Source organism: Epinephelus moara, chromosome 14, assembly GCF_006386435.1.
Source record: "Epinephelus moara isolate mb chromosome 14, YSFRI_EMoa_1.0, whole genome shotgun sequence".
Classification (NCBI taxonomy): Eukaryota; Metazoa; Chordata; class Actinopteri; order Perciformes; family Serranidae; genus Epinephelus; species Epinephelus moara.
Window position 1 is genome coordinate 20,447,106 of NC_065519.1, and position 13,780 is coordinate 20,460,885.

Below are 13,780 nucleotides of genomic sequence, written 5' to 3' on the forward strand. Positions count from 1 at the left end.
CAAACTACTAAAATATTGCTTTACCTGACTAATGCTAATACATAAGTTTTCTAACTAATCTCAGTGACTCTTTGTAGACAGCAAATTACATGCGAGCAAAATTTGACATTCAATAATTAATAAAACGTTTATTACCGTCAACCAAACATTTACTTTCATCCACTATGTTTCTGCATAAGCGACTTTAGCTTGGTGACTCATTTACCAAATATTTCAACAACACTTGAGGGGGCATTTACGTGAATTTTACCATGTGGAAACTCATTTTTCTGATTATTCTGACACCACAGGAATGCAAGTTTTGTGACCTCATACATTCCCATCAGATTTCCCGCCTACCTTCAACCTGAGCAGAGGTTTAATGAGCCGGAATAACTGAAAACACCCATGGGTGTTTCAGAGTGTTCAGAGTCTTTAACCCCTCTCATACCAGCTGTATATTTTATTCAAATTATGTGTTGTACGTATGTATAACATAACTTAACTAGTTTTTTTAAGTTTTAGGAAATAGGTCTTTCTCACAGCAGCCATTTTCATTCGTTTTAGCAGGAAAAGCAGAGGTGTTACTAACACTAAGAATGGGCTTGTTGTACTCAAGTGTCCCAGTAAGCCATGACGGTGTGACAGCCAGCATGCACATTATACCAGGACCAGAAAATGAAACAGCTAAATAGAATTCAGCCATTTTTAATTTCATTGTATTAACCTGCGCTCTTCCGACTGTGTATTTAGAATTGATGGTTAAATTTGAACATTGCAATGACATAATACAATTAGGCTAGATGCTGATAGTCAGAGTATGATTTTACTGTCAGCTTTATCAGGCATGGGACAAAATAAACAGCAGCAGCAGTTCAGCGAGTGTCCTGCAGGTGGCAGCACTAGCATATTTGATGAAATGTGGTCCTGATGATGGGGGAAGGAAAAACTCAGGGTCATGAAAAATGGGAAGTTAAATGGGGAAAAAGGGATTAAAACTGGGCTGGGGATACAAAAAGGGGATAAGGTGTAAAAGTGGAGCAAATTATATGGGACAAAAGGGTTGTGAGTAGGAAATGAGAGAAGAAAAAGGAAGATAGGAAGTAAGGAATATAGAGGGAGACATGGGGGGATGAAGGGGCGAGGAGTGAGGCGGGTGGTGGCTGTCTCCAAGGAGATCAGTTTGGTGAAAAATGAAAAGCAGGGCTGGTCGCCATGTGTCATAACTGAGACTTATGGGGACACCAATAGGTGCTGACAAGTCTTTATTTGATAGAAAACCATGCAGCTGCCACCGCCTGCAATACAGATGCTGTACATGGAGACTTGTGCGCGCGCGTGTGTGTGTGTGCACGCCAGAGTGAGTGTGTTCAGAAATGCAGATGAGAGATGAAGACGGCATCATGGCCCACTGACGTCAGCCCTCCATCTGTGCCCTGAATATGAGGACAAGTAGCTTTGCTGATGTTAAACCTATTCCTCATGTTCGCAGACAGGCTGGAAATGGGTCATTTGAGACAGGTTTGAGCACAGTCACCTGCAGTTTTTGTGTGTGTGAGACACACAGGGAAGAGCATGACTGCCACAATACATGCATTAGAGTAAAGTCTGCAGCAGACGCCAGATTTCCCCGGCAGAGTTTATTTTAGGCTGTATTGATCGGAGGGGCTGAGTTGCTGTGACTTTGAAAGGAACAGGAGAGGAGAGACAAGCAAGTGCACAAAGAGACGTAGTTAAAATGACCAGTAAAGCAAAATAATCATATGAAATTGAACAATGTATACGGTATATGTGCAGTGCAGGCTTAGAGAGAAAGAGTAGAGCAGAGTTCTTGGTTGTTCAGGAAATGGGGGAAGGGTGTACATGGATGTATCAGCAGCCAAGTCAGATGTGATTAATGTTGTCGTCGCTTGAGAGAACACACAGCCCTGCACACTCTGGGATACACAGTGTGAGTCCATTTTGCACACTATAGCTCGGTTGGATTTTCATAGTAGTGACCAGGTGTATTCAGATAAATGGACTGTTTTTACAGTCGTAGAGGCTTGACAAATTATAACATCTCCCACTGACCTGCAACTGGCTGTTTCCTGCTTTTTAATGGATATATACAGTATCAATCACATTAGTATATTTCCATGGGCTGCAGTCAGCTGAACAACATTCCTGTTCCACTTCCGTGTCCAAGTTATGGCTCATTAACATATAGATTAGATGTAGAGAAGTCAATGTGGCTTGTAACCCTTCTTTCCCACTCCTGCGGCATCATTAGTGTAACGGCGAGGAGGTCAGGCAGTGAGGAAGGAGGCGGGAAGAGATATTAAAGGTTGACACAGAAGCAATAAAGGCTCAAGTAATACCCACAATGTGATTTGAAATGGCGCCACGATGTTATGAATGTCGTACTTTTGTGCAGAATAATACAGTAGATCCCATTTACTGGCACATTCTGCATGTCAGAAGGAGTGTCCCTCTTTCTGTCCATTTGCTTTTTTCCTCGCCTGCCTGCTTATCTGCTCATGTCAGTCATCTCAAAGTGTCTGCATGTGTGCTCACTGAAAATCTAATCCTGCTCTCTGCACATATACAATATCTATTGCATGTCTGCCCACTCCATCCTGGAAGAAGGAGCCCAGCTCTTTTGCCTTTCTTGTTTCTTTCCCTTTACCTTTAAAGGATTTCTTTGGGTAGTTTTTCCTTATCCAAGGATAAGGTGCACAGACTGTAAAGCCCTTTTAGGCAGATTGTGTGATTTGTGATTTTATATATATTACTCGACTAAACTTTACTCTGATAGTTATGTTCAGTAAAAGGTGAACCTTTCATCTCTGAAAAGCACATTTTGGTGACACAGTGCTGGTTGTGGGAGTCGGTTTTGGTGGATTACCCTTAAAACTGGGTCACATATTGTATACAAACTACTGGGGCTGGTCTTGAGTTTACATTTTCACCCTACAAGGCATTCCACATTTGAGGGATGAACACTATTAAATTGTCTGCATGTCACCTAACAATTTACTTATTTGGTCATTCAGTCTCACTTTATTTGGACTGCTAAGTGTTACTACCCAGTAAAGATTAAATATGTATTATCACTTGTCATTGGAGGCAATGTCCCCCTCAATATTTAGAATTTACATTGCCCCCCCAATAGCAGCATTAAGAAGCAGAGGACTTATATTTTGATACATTTAAAGATGTTTACACCATAAATTGATGCAGAAACGGCAAAAATCGCTGCATAAAAATTCACCAGAATGCAAAAGAATAAGTGTTAGATGCTCAAACTCCCAAATATCCTGATTTTATTTGTGCCACCTCCTTCCCCCAACATTGAAACAAGAACTTTGCCCTTGATAGATGCTGTTTTGTTTCTTTTGGACAGAGCCAGGCTATTATTTCTTATCTCAAGTATTGTACTTTGCCACATTTAATGTTGCATCCATTGCAGAGTAAAAACAAGTCACATTAAAAAGACGTGAAGGGAGCCAAATCAGCAGCAAAAGCAATGAAGAAGCTGGTATCCTGTGTCTGCAGGAGAGCAAAGCTATACAGAGACGACACTCTTGAAAAGGCACCACTTTGGCAAATGTTAACATTCATTGGTCGGTGCAGGAGAGATTCAGTTGCAACTGGGCCGGGCCTAGCAGTTTGTTAACAGTAAAAAACAAGTAAAAGCAAACCATTAGCGTTACTGTATCTTGACATAAGTGAGATCTATGTTAATCAGTGATTAAAAGCACCGGCTGGCGATCACACTAAGTGACCCTAATCAGACACGTCTACAAAGTTGCCTAAACAACAGGTGCAAGCTGGTCGGAGCTAAAATACTGTAATGCACTGGGTGACCTGTTAGTGTTTAAGTATTATTATGAGTGTTACTGTATCTAAAAGATAGGTGTTCACCCATGACAAAAAAGACTGTCTTTAGCAGTTACTGAGATTTCCAGGATGTAAGTGATAAATTTAAAAGCCTTGACGCCTGTCAGTCATACCAGATGTAGAGAAAGCCAGTTTTGGGAGCTCTGCAATGGGAGGCGAAGTGAGATGCTAATGTAGAAAGCACACAGTAAAATTTTAGAGTTCAAGAGTTCTCTTATTTTGCCTAAGGCTACGACCCACAGTGGCCTGTGTGCTGTTTGTTCAACTGCTAGTGAACCAGCTAACTTCTCTTTGCTTTCTTGCTGAGGAATGGACTCTACAATACCAGCTAAGTGCTAATATGCTCACTGTAGATCTTCCAGTGGTGACTTCTACATATACTGTGGAACCACTGCCGTCACTGACGTGCGTGAGGCCCTTCTGCTGTGTTTGACAGTAATGTCTGTCATAGCTTTGACTGCCAAACACTATTCAGCCCAAAACCTTTTTGAATAGTGCGGTGGGACAGAGAGTAGGGCTGCCACTAACGATTATTTTCATTGTCGACTAATCTGTTGATTATTTCTTCGATTAGTCGACTAATCATTTCATCGAAAAATGTGTTAAAATGTTGAAAAATGTCGGTCTGTCTCGCCCAAACCCCAAAATTACGTCATCTAATGTCTTGTTTCATATTCACGCCAAAGGGTTTTAGTTCACTGTCACGGGAGAGTGTGTAAAGCTGCCAATATCTGAACGTAAGAAGCTGCAGTAAGAGTATTTTGGGGTACTTTTATAGTACTTTTCTATGAAAAATGACTCAAACCGATTAGTCGACTACTAAAATAGTCACCGATTATTTTAATAGTCGATTAGTCATCGATTAGTCGACTAATCGTGGCAGCCCTACAGAGAGACTGAGTGGACTTGTTTTATTATGCACTAACAAAGAACAAGCAGAAGAGTTGAACCTGGAGGAGATTTTGGAGGACTTTGCGCCGCACAAGACTCATAGAATGATTTTCAGACAACATTGACAATAATAATTATTATTGTTAAAGTTAGATTACTTAATTTCTGTAGTCTAATAATGCTTGTTGCACCCTCTGCTACAGTGCCCATAGCTCTTTTTGTTTATTGGTAGTGCTTATTTGTGTAAATGTCTCTTTTCTGGTTAATTCTTGTAAGGCTGCACTGAGGAAGGTGGTTGTATATTTATAATTTATCAAGTTGTATGCACCAGCTGCAAATGTCTGATAGAAAAGGAATTTAGTGTTGGTTTGGACATGTACGGTCACCATCCAGGGACGATGTAATGTTGTTGCACTAGTGTAAAGTTAATATGTTAATACACTTTATGTTGTTGTTGATGTTCTTCAATTTAATTGTTCTATCAGATAACATCATCACGTCCTTTTAAGAATATAATAGTAACATTTACTCAGAACACATTTTAACTAACCTCCTTTTTACATTTATCCGAGTAGAGTTTCAAGCAATTCTTACAGTACATTTACTTGAGAAAACTCTTTCCACCCCTGCTTAATTGAATGCCCTGATTGTTTGTCAGTCATCATGAAGTGCTACCAATGAAGCTGTGCTATAGGGAGAACCAGCATACTATATTATACAAGTCGTGGTGGTGAATTCTTCAGTGCTGTTTGATCTGTGACTGACAGGGTTATATATTCCCCAACACAGAAAAGAGGAGCTAGAGTAGGACATGTAACGCTGCTCTACAGCCTCAGGATTAGGAGCTATTTACAGCCCAAAAGCAGATTCTCCTCTTCTACACTCACGTGCCATGTCTGTCTCTCTCCCAAAGTCTGTCTTGACACGACATCCGTAGAGACTTAACGGGGGATAGGGCTTTTTTTCTTTTTAAGCCCCAGCCACCAAACACTTTCACTATCATTCACCTTGAATCCAATAGTCATGTTTATCTTACAATGCCTGCAGCCACAGCACCGTATCACGGTCTGCATTTACAGATTTCATTTAAGCATTTAAGTGCTGATCAAGCATTAGTCAGATCAATTTTAGCCCTACAGTGTTGTTATTGAAAAGGCAAATCGATCCAGTTTTAGGGTAAGAAACAGAATTGCTGTTAAAATCTTTAAAAAGCATAATTGCATCACAGTGACTCTGGCAAATACACTCCCATGACTCCCTCTTTCTCTAAAATTCATAAATGTGGGTCTTTGTAGATATTACAGAGTCTGGCAGGGGATTTCTACATGCATAATACTCTTAGAGGCCATGACCAAAAGACTGCACTAAAAACACAAGTGGTGACCCAGTTTTCGTGAACCATAACATCATTATTTGGCATTGCTGTTGCTTGTGTGGCCCAAAACACAAGTGCACGGCAGTGTGTAGCTGCCATTTGCTTTCATCCTATAACCTTGTTTCTCTGCACTGATATGCTGGAGGAAGCTTTGTTAGTCGACTGCTGGGTTCAATGCAATATTAATTTATGGATAGCAACAACCATTGAATGGACTGCCATGAAATTTGGTAACAAATATAGCTCCCAGGCAATGAATCCTAATGATTTTGGTGAGCCCCTGACTTTTCTTGTAGCCTTAGCTACAAAACATTGGTTGACATTTGTAGTTAAGAGTAGTTAGAAGTAAAATATATTAACAACTGCTGGATAGCCATGAAATTTTGTGCACATCTTCATATCAGGCTCACAGAAACAGTGCAGGACTTTGAAGCCAATTTTCGTAGTGGCCAAATAATAGAACTACAACTTCAGAGTCTGTCATATGATGCTTGGGCCCAAAATATATTCCTTCCAATAGACTTATATTGTGAAACTGATGTCTGTAAATGAGCAGATACATTTTTTTGAGTGTCACAACCCCCAAGAAATTATTTATTTAATAGGTGGGATTTGATCCATTCAGTCCGATAATATTTAAAAAATGTTAAATCAGTCAATCAGTCAGTTAAATCAGTTTATCCTCTGACAGGTTAGCAGAGGGCTAAATTAGAAGTTAGCCGCTCCGCTGGCGAAAGTCTATAGTGCTTCTGCTTTATGGGCCCTACAATGCAGAAGATCCAGGTAATTTTATTCCTGGGGAAGTTGAACTGTTTTGACTGAAAAACTTTAATAAGACTAATGGGGCCCTGCTCAGATGTTGTATGCAACGCTCTTTATATATCCATTGTTCATGTCTACTTCTGGATGAATTGTAATAACTTTGGTGACCTCCCGACTTTCCATCTAGCTCCAACATGAGGTAATAATTTAAATTTGCCCAATGCTTTGCTTTATGACCAAATACCTTCAAAACTAATGACATTTTTTCAACTCAGCTGACTTTTGACTGTGTAGTGCTAATTTGCCAATGTTAGCCTGCTACAACTCTATACTAAGATGGTGTACATGGTAAGCATCAATATCTAAATATCATCATGTTAGAATTGTCATTGTGAGGTCGTTAGCATGCTAAAGGTAGCATTAATCTGGCCCTACAGCTCCATAGGCTCGCTAACATGACTATAGCTCGATAGGCTTATTTAGCTTCTTACATTAATGATGTAATGCTAATGGCAGGTAAGAGGATAGATTATTCATTGGGATAAGACACAGATCATGGATCATGTCGTGGGTCTGAGTCCGGCATATGATGCTATGAGAGTCCTCATATTCTGCATGATGCAGCCGTCTCTGGTTTTCTTTGAAGCAGAGCTGTGAACGAAACATTATCACTCTGTTGGATTCTCCCCCCTCATTGAAAGTAGGTCACATTTCCTCCACATAATTCATGATGACAAAAACTTTCAACAGTTCTTTATGGGTTTTTGTTGATCTCTCTCTCTCTAACAAACACACAGACACACACAGACACACACAAGATAGTGGCTTGTCAGTTTTCTGCTATTGTTGGACTACACCTTGATAAATTGAACATCAGCTGAAAGCACTGACGCACCGTCATAGGCAGTCTCTTTACTTCAGATTCTTGACGCTAATGTCTGCTGTGAGGAAACCATGGTGAGTAATGAGTTCATAATTCAGTGTCATAAAATGTGTTTTAGTCTGGACTCTGCGCCCACACTGATAAGCATGTATTAGAAATGACGGGTTATTTCCTCCAGCAGGTGGGAAATGATGTATTTCCAACAGTCACTCCGTTGATATACTCTCCGCTCTCACATTCAATCTATCTCCCCCTGTCTCTATCTCTGCTCTCCTGTCCGGAGAGTTATTAGAAAGAGTGAACCTGTCAGTCACGGACAGCATTACATCCTTTGCTGCTCTGGACTCTTCTCGCCATCTAGGTGCATCAATAGCACAGCTGCTGTTATGAGATGTCAAACTGTCACCCCTTGAGAATTGATCTTGGTTTTATCTACTCAAGCCTCAGGTAGGATAAGATACGAAAAGATAAAACTGCCATGTTCAGTAGCAATGGAGGAAGTTGGTCATTTTAGTATGAAGGAAAAGGATAGGCCTACACAAACTGTAGATTTAAAAGAGAAAAAAAATAGAGAATAAAAATAGTGGGACAGGATTTAAGGACATAGAATAGACATTTAAAAATACATATTTTTCCCCTTACCTGTAGAGCTATTTATCAGTCTAGATTGTTTTGGTGTGAGTTGCCATGTGTTGGCAATATCGACGGTAAAGATGTCTGCCTTCTCTCAATCATAATGGTGCTCAGCTTGTGGTGCTTGACATTCCAAAAATGAAAAAAAAAACCTAAACAGAAAACAGCAACGTCTCTTTCCAGAAATCCTGACCCGGTGACTCAAGATAATCCACAGACCTTGTTGAGAGTTTCATGTAGGAACTATTTTCTTTGTACTGAACTACAACCATATCACTGCACAGATGGAAGTTCGAATCTACTGTTAGCTCACCGAGCAGCACTGAGCTAGCTGATGTTACATCTCACACTGTCACAAGCACGAGCCTCTTGTCCATGAGTAATATGCACACTTATATTCAATAGAAGGCACCTTTTTATTGTTGCCAGGCAACCACAGACTCACCTCCTTATTCTAACCTTCCTGTGTAATCAGTGTACTGTAATTTTATTCATTTTAGCCATTTGACAGCTCTGGGTATCCAGCAGCCGCTACCACCGGTTTCTCCTCCGTTGATTACCAACTGTATACTTGTTGTTGTAACCACCACATAGGACCCGCCACCTCTCAAATCATCCAATCGGACAATGGGAAAAAAGATGACGTAGTGCGTTTTTCCGCTTTGAGTTGAAGTTTTTTCAACTCAAGGAGTTCAGAGTGGTCCGGCAAAAACAGCAGGCGGGTCACAACGCAAAAAATGCATGCAAAAAGCTTCATTCCCAATAAAAACAATTGCAAAAAGGCGCATCCAGCTGCTAAAACACATCCTGTGTGATCGGGGCCTAAGAGTTTGCTACAATTTAGGTACATCACTGAATCCACTTTTACTTCTGGAAACTCCCGTCGACAATGGCCTTGAGATGCACCCCCGTGGAGGACTTCCTTAAGGAATTTGATCCCGTTGGTTTCGACTGTGGGAACCTCATACAGTCGACGTTGATCTCAGTAGGATTCAAACTCTGGACCACATGGAAGACGAGTGCTCTAACCACTACACCAGGGAGGCCCGGTCTTTCAGGCACATCGCTGCTTTGAGCTAAATGCTAACATCAGCACACAACATGTTAAAAATGACAATGCTAACATGCTGATGAATATGTTCGTTTGCTACTTTCACAACCTCACTTGGCGTGTTAGCGTGCTATCAATTGCATGGTATTGCAAGGTATTTAAAAAAAAAATAAAAAATCAAAGTTGTGGACAAACAAAATTTTAACTTGATGATGGCATCAACATGTGTACCAAATCTCATGGCAATCCTTTGTTGTTAGAGGAATTGTTGGTTATGACAGAATTGTCATCCTAAGAGCTATACCGCTATGTCTATCAAAAGATTATTTTAGGTCTAAAATTTGTGTGAGTCTTTTACAGCGTCTTTGTAAGGCACTGAGTCTGCAAAAGGACTGGACTCTGAACTTCATGTTACTGTTACCACCAAGGCAATAAATGAATAACACTCATATCACTCCTTCCTGTTGGCTCACCCTTTTCACCCAGGCACAAGCTTATATTGGGTGACCTTTGCTACCTGCTGCTACATTTACATTTCAGATTTTGCATGTTTTTTCACATCATTGAGTGAAAACACAATCCCAATGTCATGTTTGACTTTTGAGTCATTTATGAACTCTCAGCTATAGTTATCTTATTTCTTTATTCTTACTTCTCTATATCTTGACAAGGACGGTTAAGAACCCCTGTAAATCTTGAACTTTAAATCTGTAAATCTGGTACTTGGATACTGTAATGTTTAACTAGCTGGAGCAAACTTTCACACAGCTTGCCTAAAATATTTTCATTAAGATTGAAGACAGTGTTTAGCTGACTAGATGGACTGACTGTAAAGAATTATATATGTCACCTGATTTTGTTTCAAATTTAATGAATCATTAAACCCCAGGTTGGATTAATTCATGGTGTAACGCACAAAACAGCCCAATAACCAGGACAGGCACACAGATGGTGACTGGATCATACAGAGGATTGACCTTGTTTCCTCCTTAGCTCTGGATTTGATTGTGTATAATCCTGGCCCACTGACAGACTGACTGATCATCTGTGGATAAAACCAATGTCAGCAGTTTCTTTAAAAAAAAAAAAAAAAAAAGAGGGAAAAAGAACAACGAGCTCAGTTTGAATATGACCTTCAAGTGCCTCCTGAGAACCAAAGCTGTAAAAACAGAGTCAGCAGGCCAGGTGAGAAAGCAGTGGAGGCCTGATGCCAAGTTTTGCTTAAGTGTTCTTAATCAAGACACTGAATCTCTGCTAGTTGCAATATGCTAAGATAACGGCATTGACACTGCAGGTTGTACAAAAACATTGTACTAATTTATATCTAAATTGTTTTTGCATGATATGTGCCTTTTTGAACCTCTTGATTCTCCCCTTATTGCCCCTTAAGTTGCTTTAAATTTACAAAACGCATTAAAATCACCATATGATAGTGTCATATATGTACTTGTTCAACATGTTATTGAAGTTACAGTATGCTTACACTGATTGAAGTCGGCAGACACCATGTTTTATTGCTGTTTTCATTACATTATATGAAAGTATTCTAGATTTTACATCATTGTGTACACAACTTTGTAAAAATGGAGCCAGTGGTTAAGTTTAAGAGGTTCAACCAGCAATGATTTTATATTTTTTGTCTACACAGACTTATCAACACCTTTTAAGTTGATATGGTGAACTTGTTGGCAAACAGTTGCTTCCACATTCAGTAGTTATGGAAAAGTTACTCTCTTTTAGCTCAGTTTTGGGTCTCCACCAACTCCTGAAGGGGAATGTCTGGCTCTTCTGCTGCTAAATGATCCATAAAGCCTAAAAAAAACAGCTAACATCTGGCTTTTTAATGTAATGGAAAAGGTTACAATTGGCATGTACATCTGAGGAAAACGACTCTTCAGTGGTCACAGGTATTTATACGGCTATGATTGGCATTGATGGAAACACAACACCTGGGTGAATGCACTCATTTTAGCCCATAACTGGCGAGATGCAATGATGCAGTATTACAAAATACCTTCCGTCTCCGCTTAAGCAGTGTTTAAACATCGCTCAAAATTAGTCTGCACTGAGTTTATAAGCGAGACTGAATTAGCAACAGATACATAAAAGAAGTAACCACCGTAAAGTTTTCACTAGCGTCCATGCTGCTTTCTTCTGTTTATTAACCTGTTTTCTGGCCTGCCTATGACATTGAACATAACACACCAAAAGAAAACCCCAAAAACCCAAAAAACCCACATACAGGAAAAGGCATTGTCATCTGCTGCAGAGCCGTGTACACAGCTTTAATTTACTGGCAATGGGAAAGCATTCTATTGCTTGTTTTTAGCGGATTTTTCAATGTGTAAAAGACCTGTGTACACATGCTAATGTTTTGTGGAAAAGGGGTATAATGTTCACTGGCTAATTGCTAACTTTGTCATTTTGTGAGCAGGTAGTGTAAAGTGGGTTTATAGAGATTTTTCTCTGAAAACAGGTGTCTGCTGTGGCTGAAAATTAAGCTGTGAGAGCTGTGAGAGTGAACCAAAACAGTGAAGACAGATTGCGTGTTGCAGTATTTGCTGGTAGATCTGAGATATCCTCACACTCTCCACAGCACTATCCTGTTTATATTGTAAGTGTGTGTGTGTGTGCGCGTGTTGCACCCTCTGAATTCACTGATGGGTGGTGTAAGGGGGGGGAACAATAGGGAGGTGTGGAGAGGGGAGGGGTGGCGGAGCAGCAGTGATTCCACCACCTGCCACCCGCTGCGTAGTAGGTGGGGTTTGGGGACCCATGGGGGGGATTTTGGGGGGAATATACCCCAGTTTTAGCTGCCTCGTCTCACGTGAGCATATGCGTTGAGAGGCAGACACACAAAACCCAGACCTTTGCCTAATCTAGATCCCAAATCTGTCCCAGAATGAGATTTACAATAATCTGAACCCCTTCACACAAAACACCAGTATGACTCACAATCCGCAGACCAAAAAACACAAAGGATGTTTACAGTGTGTGCTGATTTGACTCTGGGTGAGAAGTTGCATGAAATTCCTCTCTGTATCTGATTCAAAACATTAGACGTTGTTGCCTTTGGGTGGTTAAAAACATCTGAAATGTGGTTTCATATTATCTAAAATAAATGCAGACACCTTGGTGCATTTTTCCACATCATTGCTGTAGATAAGAATGTGTGCAAATGGTGTGAAGGTCAAGACATAATCTACTTTCAGCGTGTTTTGAAATGTAATATCCTTGTGATTTGACTAAACAACTATTGCAGTCCTCAAATGCAACATTGGCGTACAAAGAGCACCTTGTTTTCTCACATAATCCTGGCTGCGAGTGAGGGTGGTCGACCTATTGGTGGCCCGATGTTATTGTGTAATAAGTGAAGCGGAGTGCAGTGTTTTCCTGAGGAGGAGGAGGGAGAGAATACAAGCGCCGAGGTCAACAACACAGAGGCCTTGAACCATAAAGTGATCAGCTGTTGCGAGGTGCTTTACAGCATCCTTTTTATCCTTCCTTTAAAAGTCAAATCTAGCCTGGCCACCTTTAAACCAGACAGGATTCTAGATATTAGGAGAGATACCTGCACAAAGACAACCTCACACAGCCAGATTATATCATACCTGCTGGGCTACTATAAAAACACGGGGAGAAACAAATGCGTCCTTTCATGGTCTCTCCCTCTGCTGTCTTTAGAGCGTCCCTGCCTTTGTGTGATTTTGTCGGCTCCGTCTTGTGATCTAGCAGGAAAAGGGGGCAATGTTTTACACATGAATATAGGCCACAGACTCTTTAGGCTTATTATTTTTCCCTGCGAGCTTGAATTATAAATAATGCAGAGAGGCCCCCCTTACATGCACACACAAAACCCCCCAGTTAGAGTTCAATTTTTTAGGGTATCCCCCTTTTCCCCCCTCGCCAAACTCCCCACCCTGCTCACTTTTTAATTTGCTCCTTCTTTCTTTACCGCCCACCCTCCTCAAGCACTCTTCCTTTTTCTCCTCCATCCCCTCCCCCTCTATCCCATTTATTTCTCTCCTTCCTCAATCCCCTAGTCTCCCTTTCATTCTCTCCCCCTCTCGTCCTTGTTTTAAGGATCCCTCGGTCTCTGTGCAGTCTGCGGCGGGGCAGATAAGACAGACAGAGGACAAAATGGTAATCATGTTTGGCCACAGTGGAGATCCCCCGGCAATGTTGAGTTTTGAATGTTTGGCTACAGGAAATGCCGGGGAAAATGTGACGGTGGTTTTGTTGTGGTGTGTCCCCGTGTGACTCCATACCATTACAAACACATGTGACTCTACGTCAGTGTGTGGAAGGGCGTTCTGTAGTAACT

General features: G+C 40.8%; 1 protein-coding gene across 2 annotated transcripts in view; it reads left to right on the plus strand.

The window, feature by feature from the left end:
• Positions 1-13,780, plus strand: part of eml1 (EMAP like 1) — a 75,381-nt gene that overhangs the window by 2,993 nt on the left and 58,608 nt on the right. Inside the window, exon 1 of one of the 2 annotated variants that reach the window (XM_050061386.1) lies at positions 10,554-10,641. The exons of the other annotated variant lie outside the window; for it this stretch is intronic. The gene's annotated coding sequence lies outside the window, so the exon portion shown is untranslated. Of the gene's footprint in view, positions 1-10,553; positions 10,642-13,780 lie in introns of those variants that run through there. 2 annotated transcript variants of the gene reach the window in all.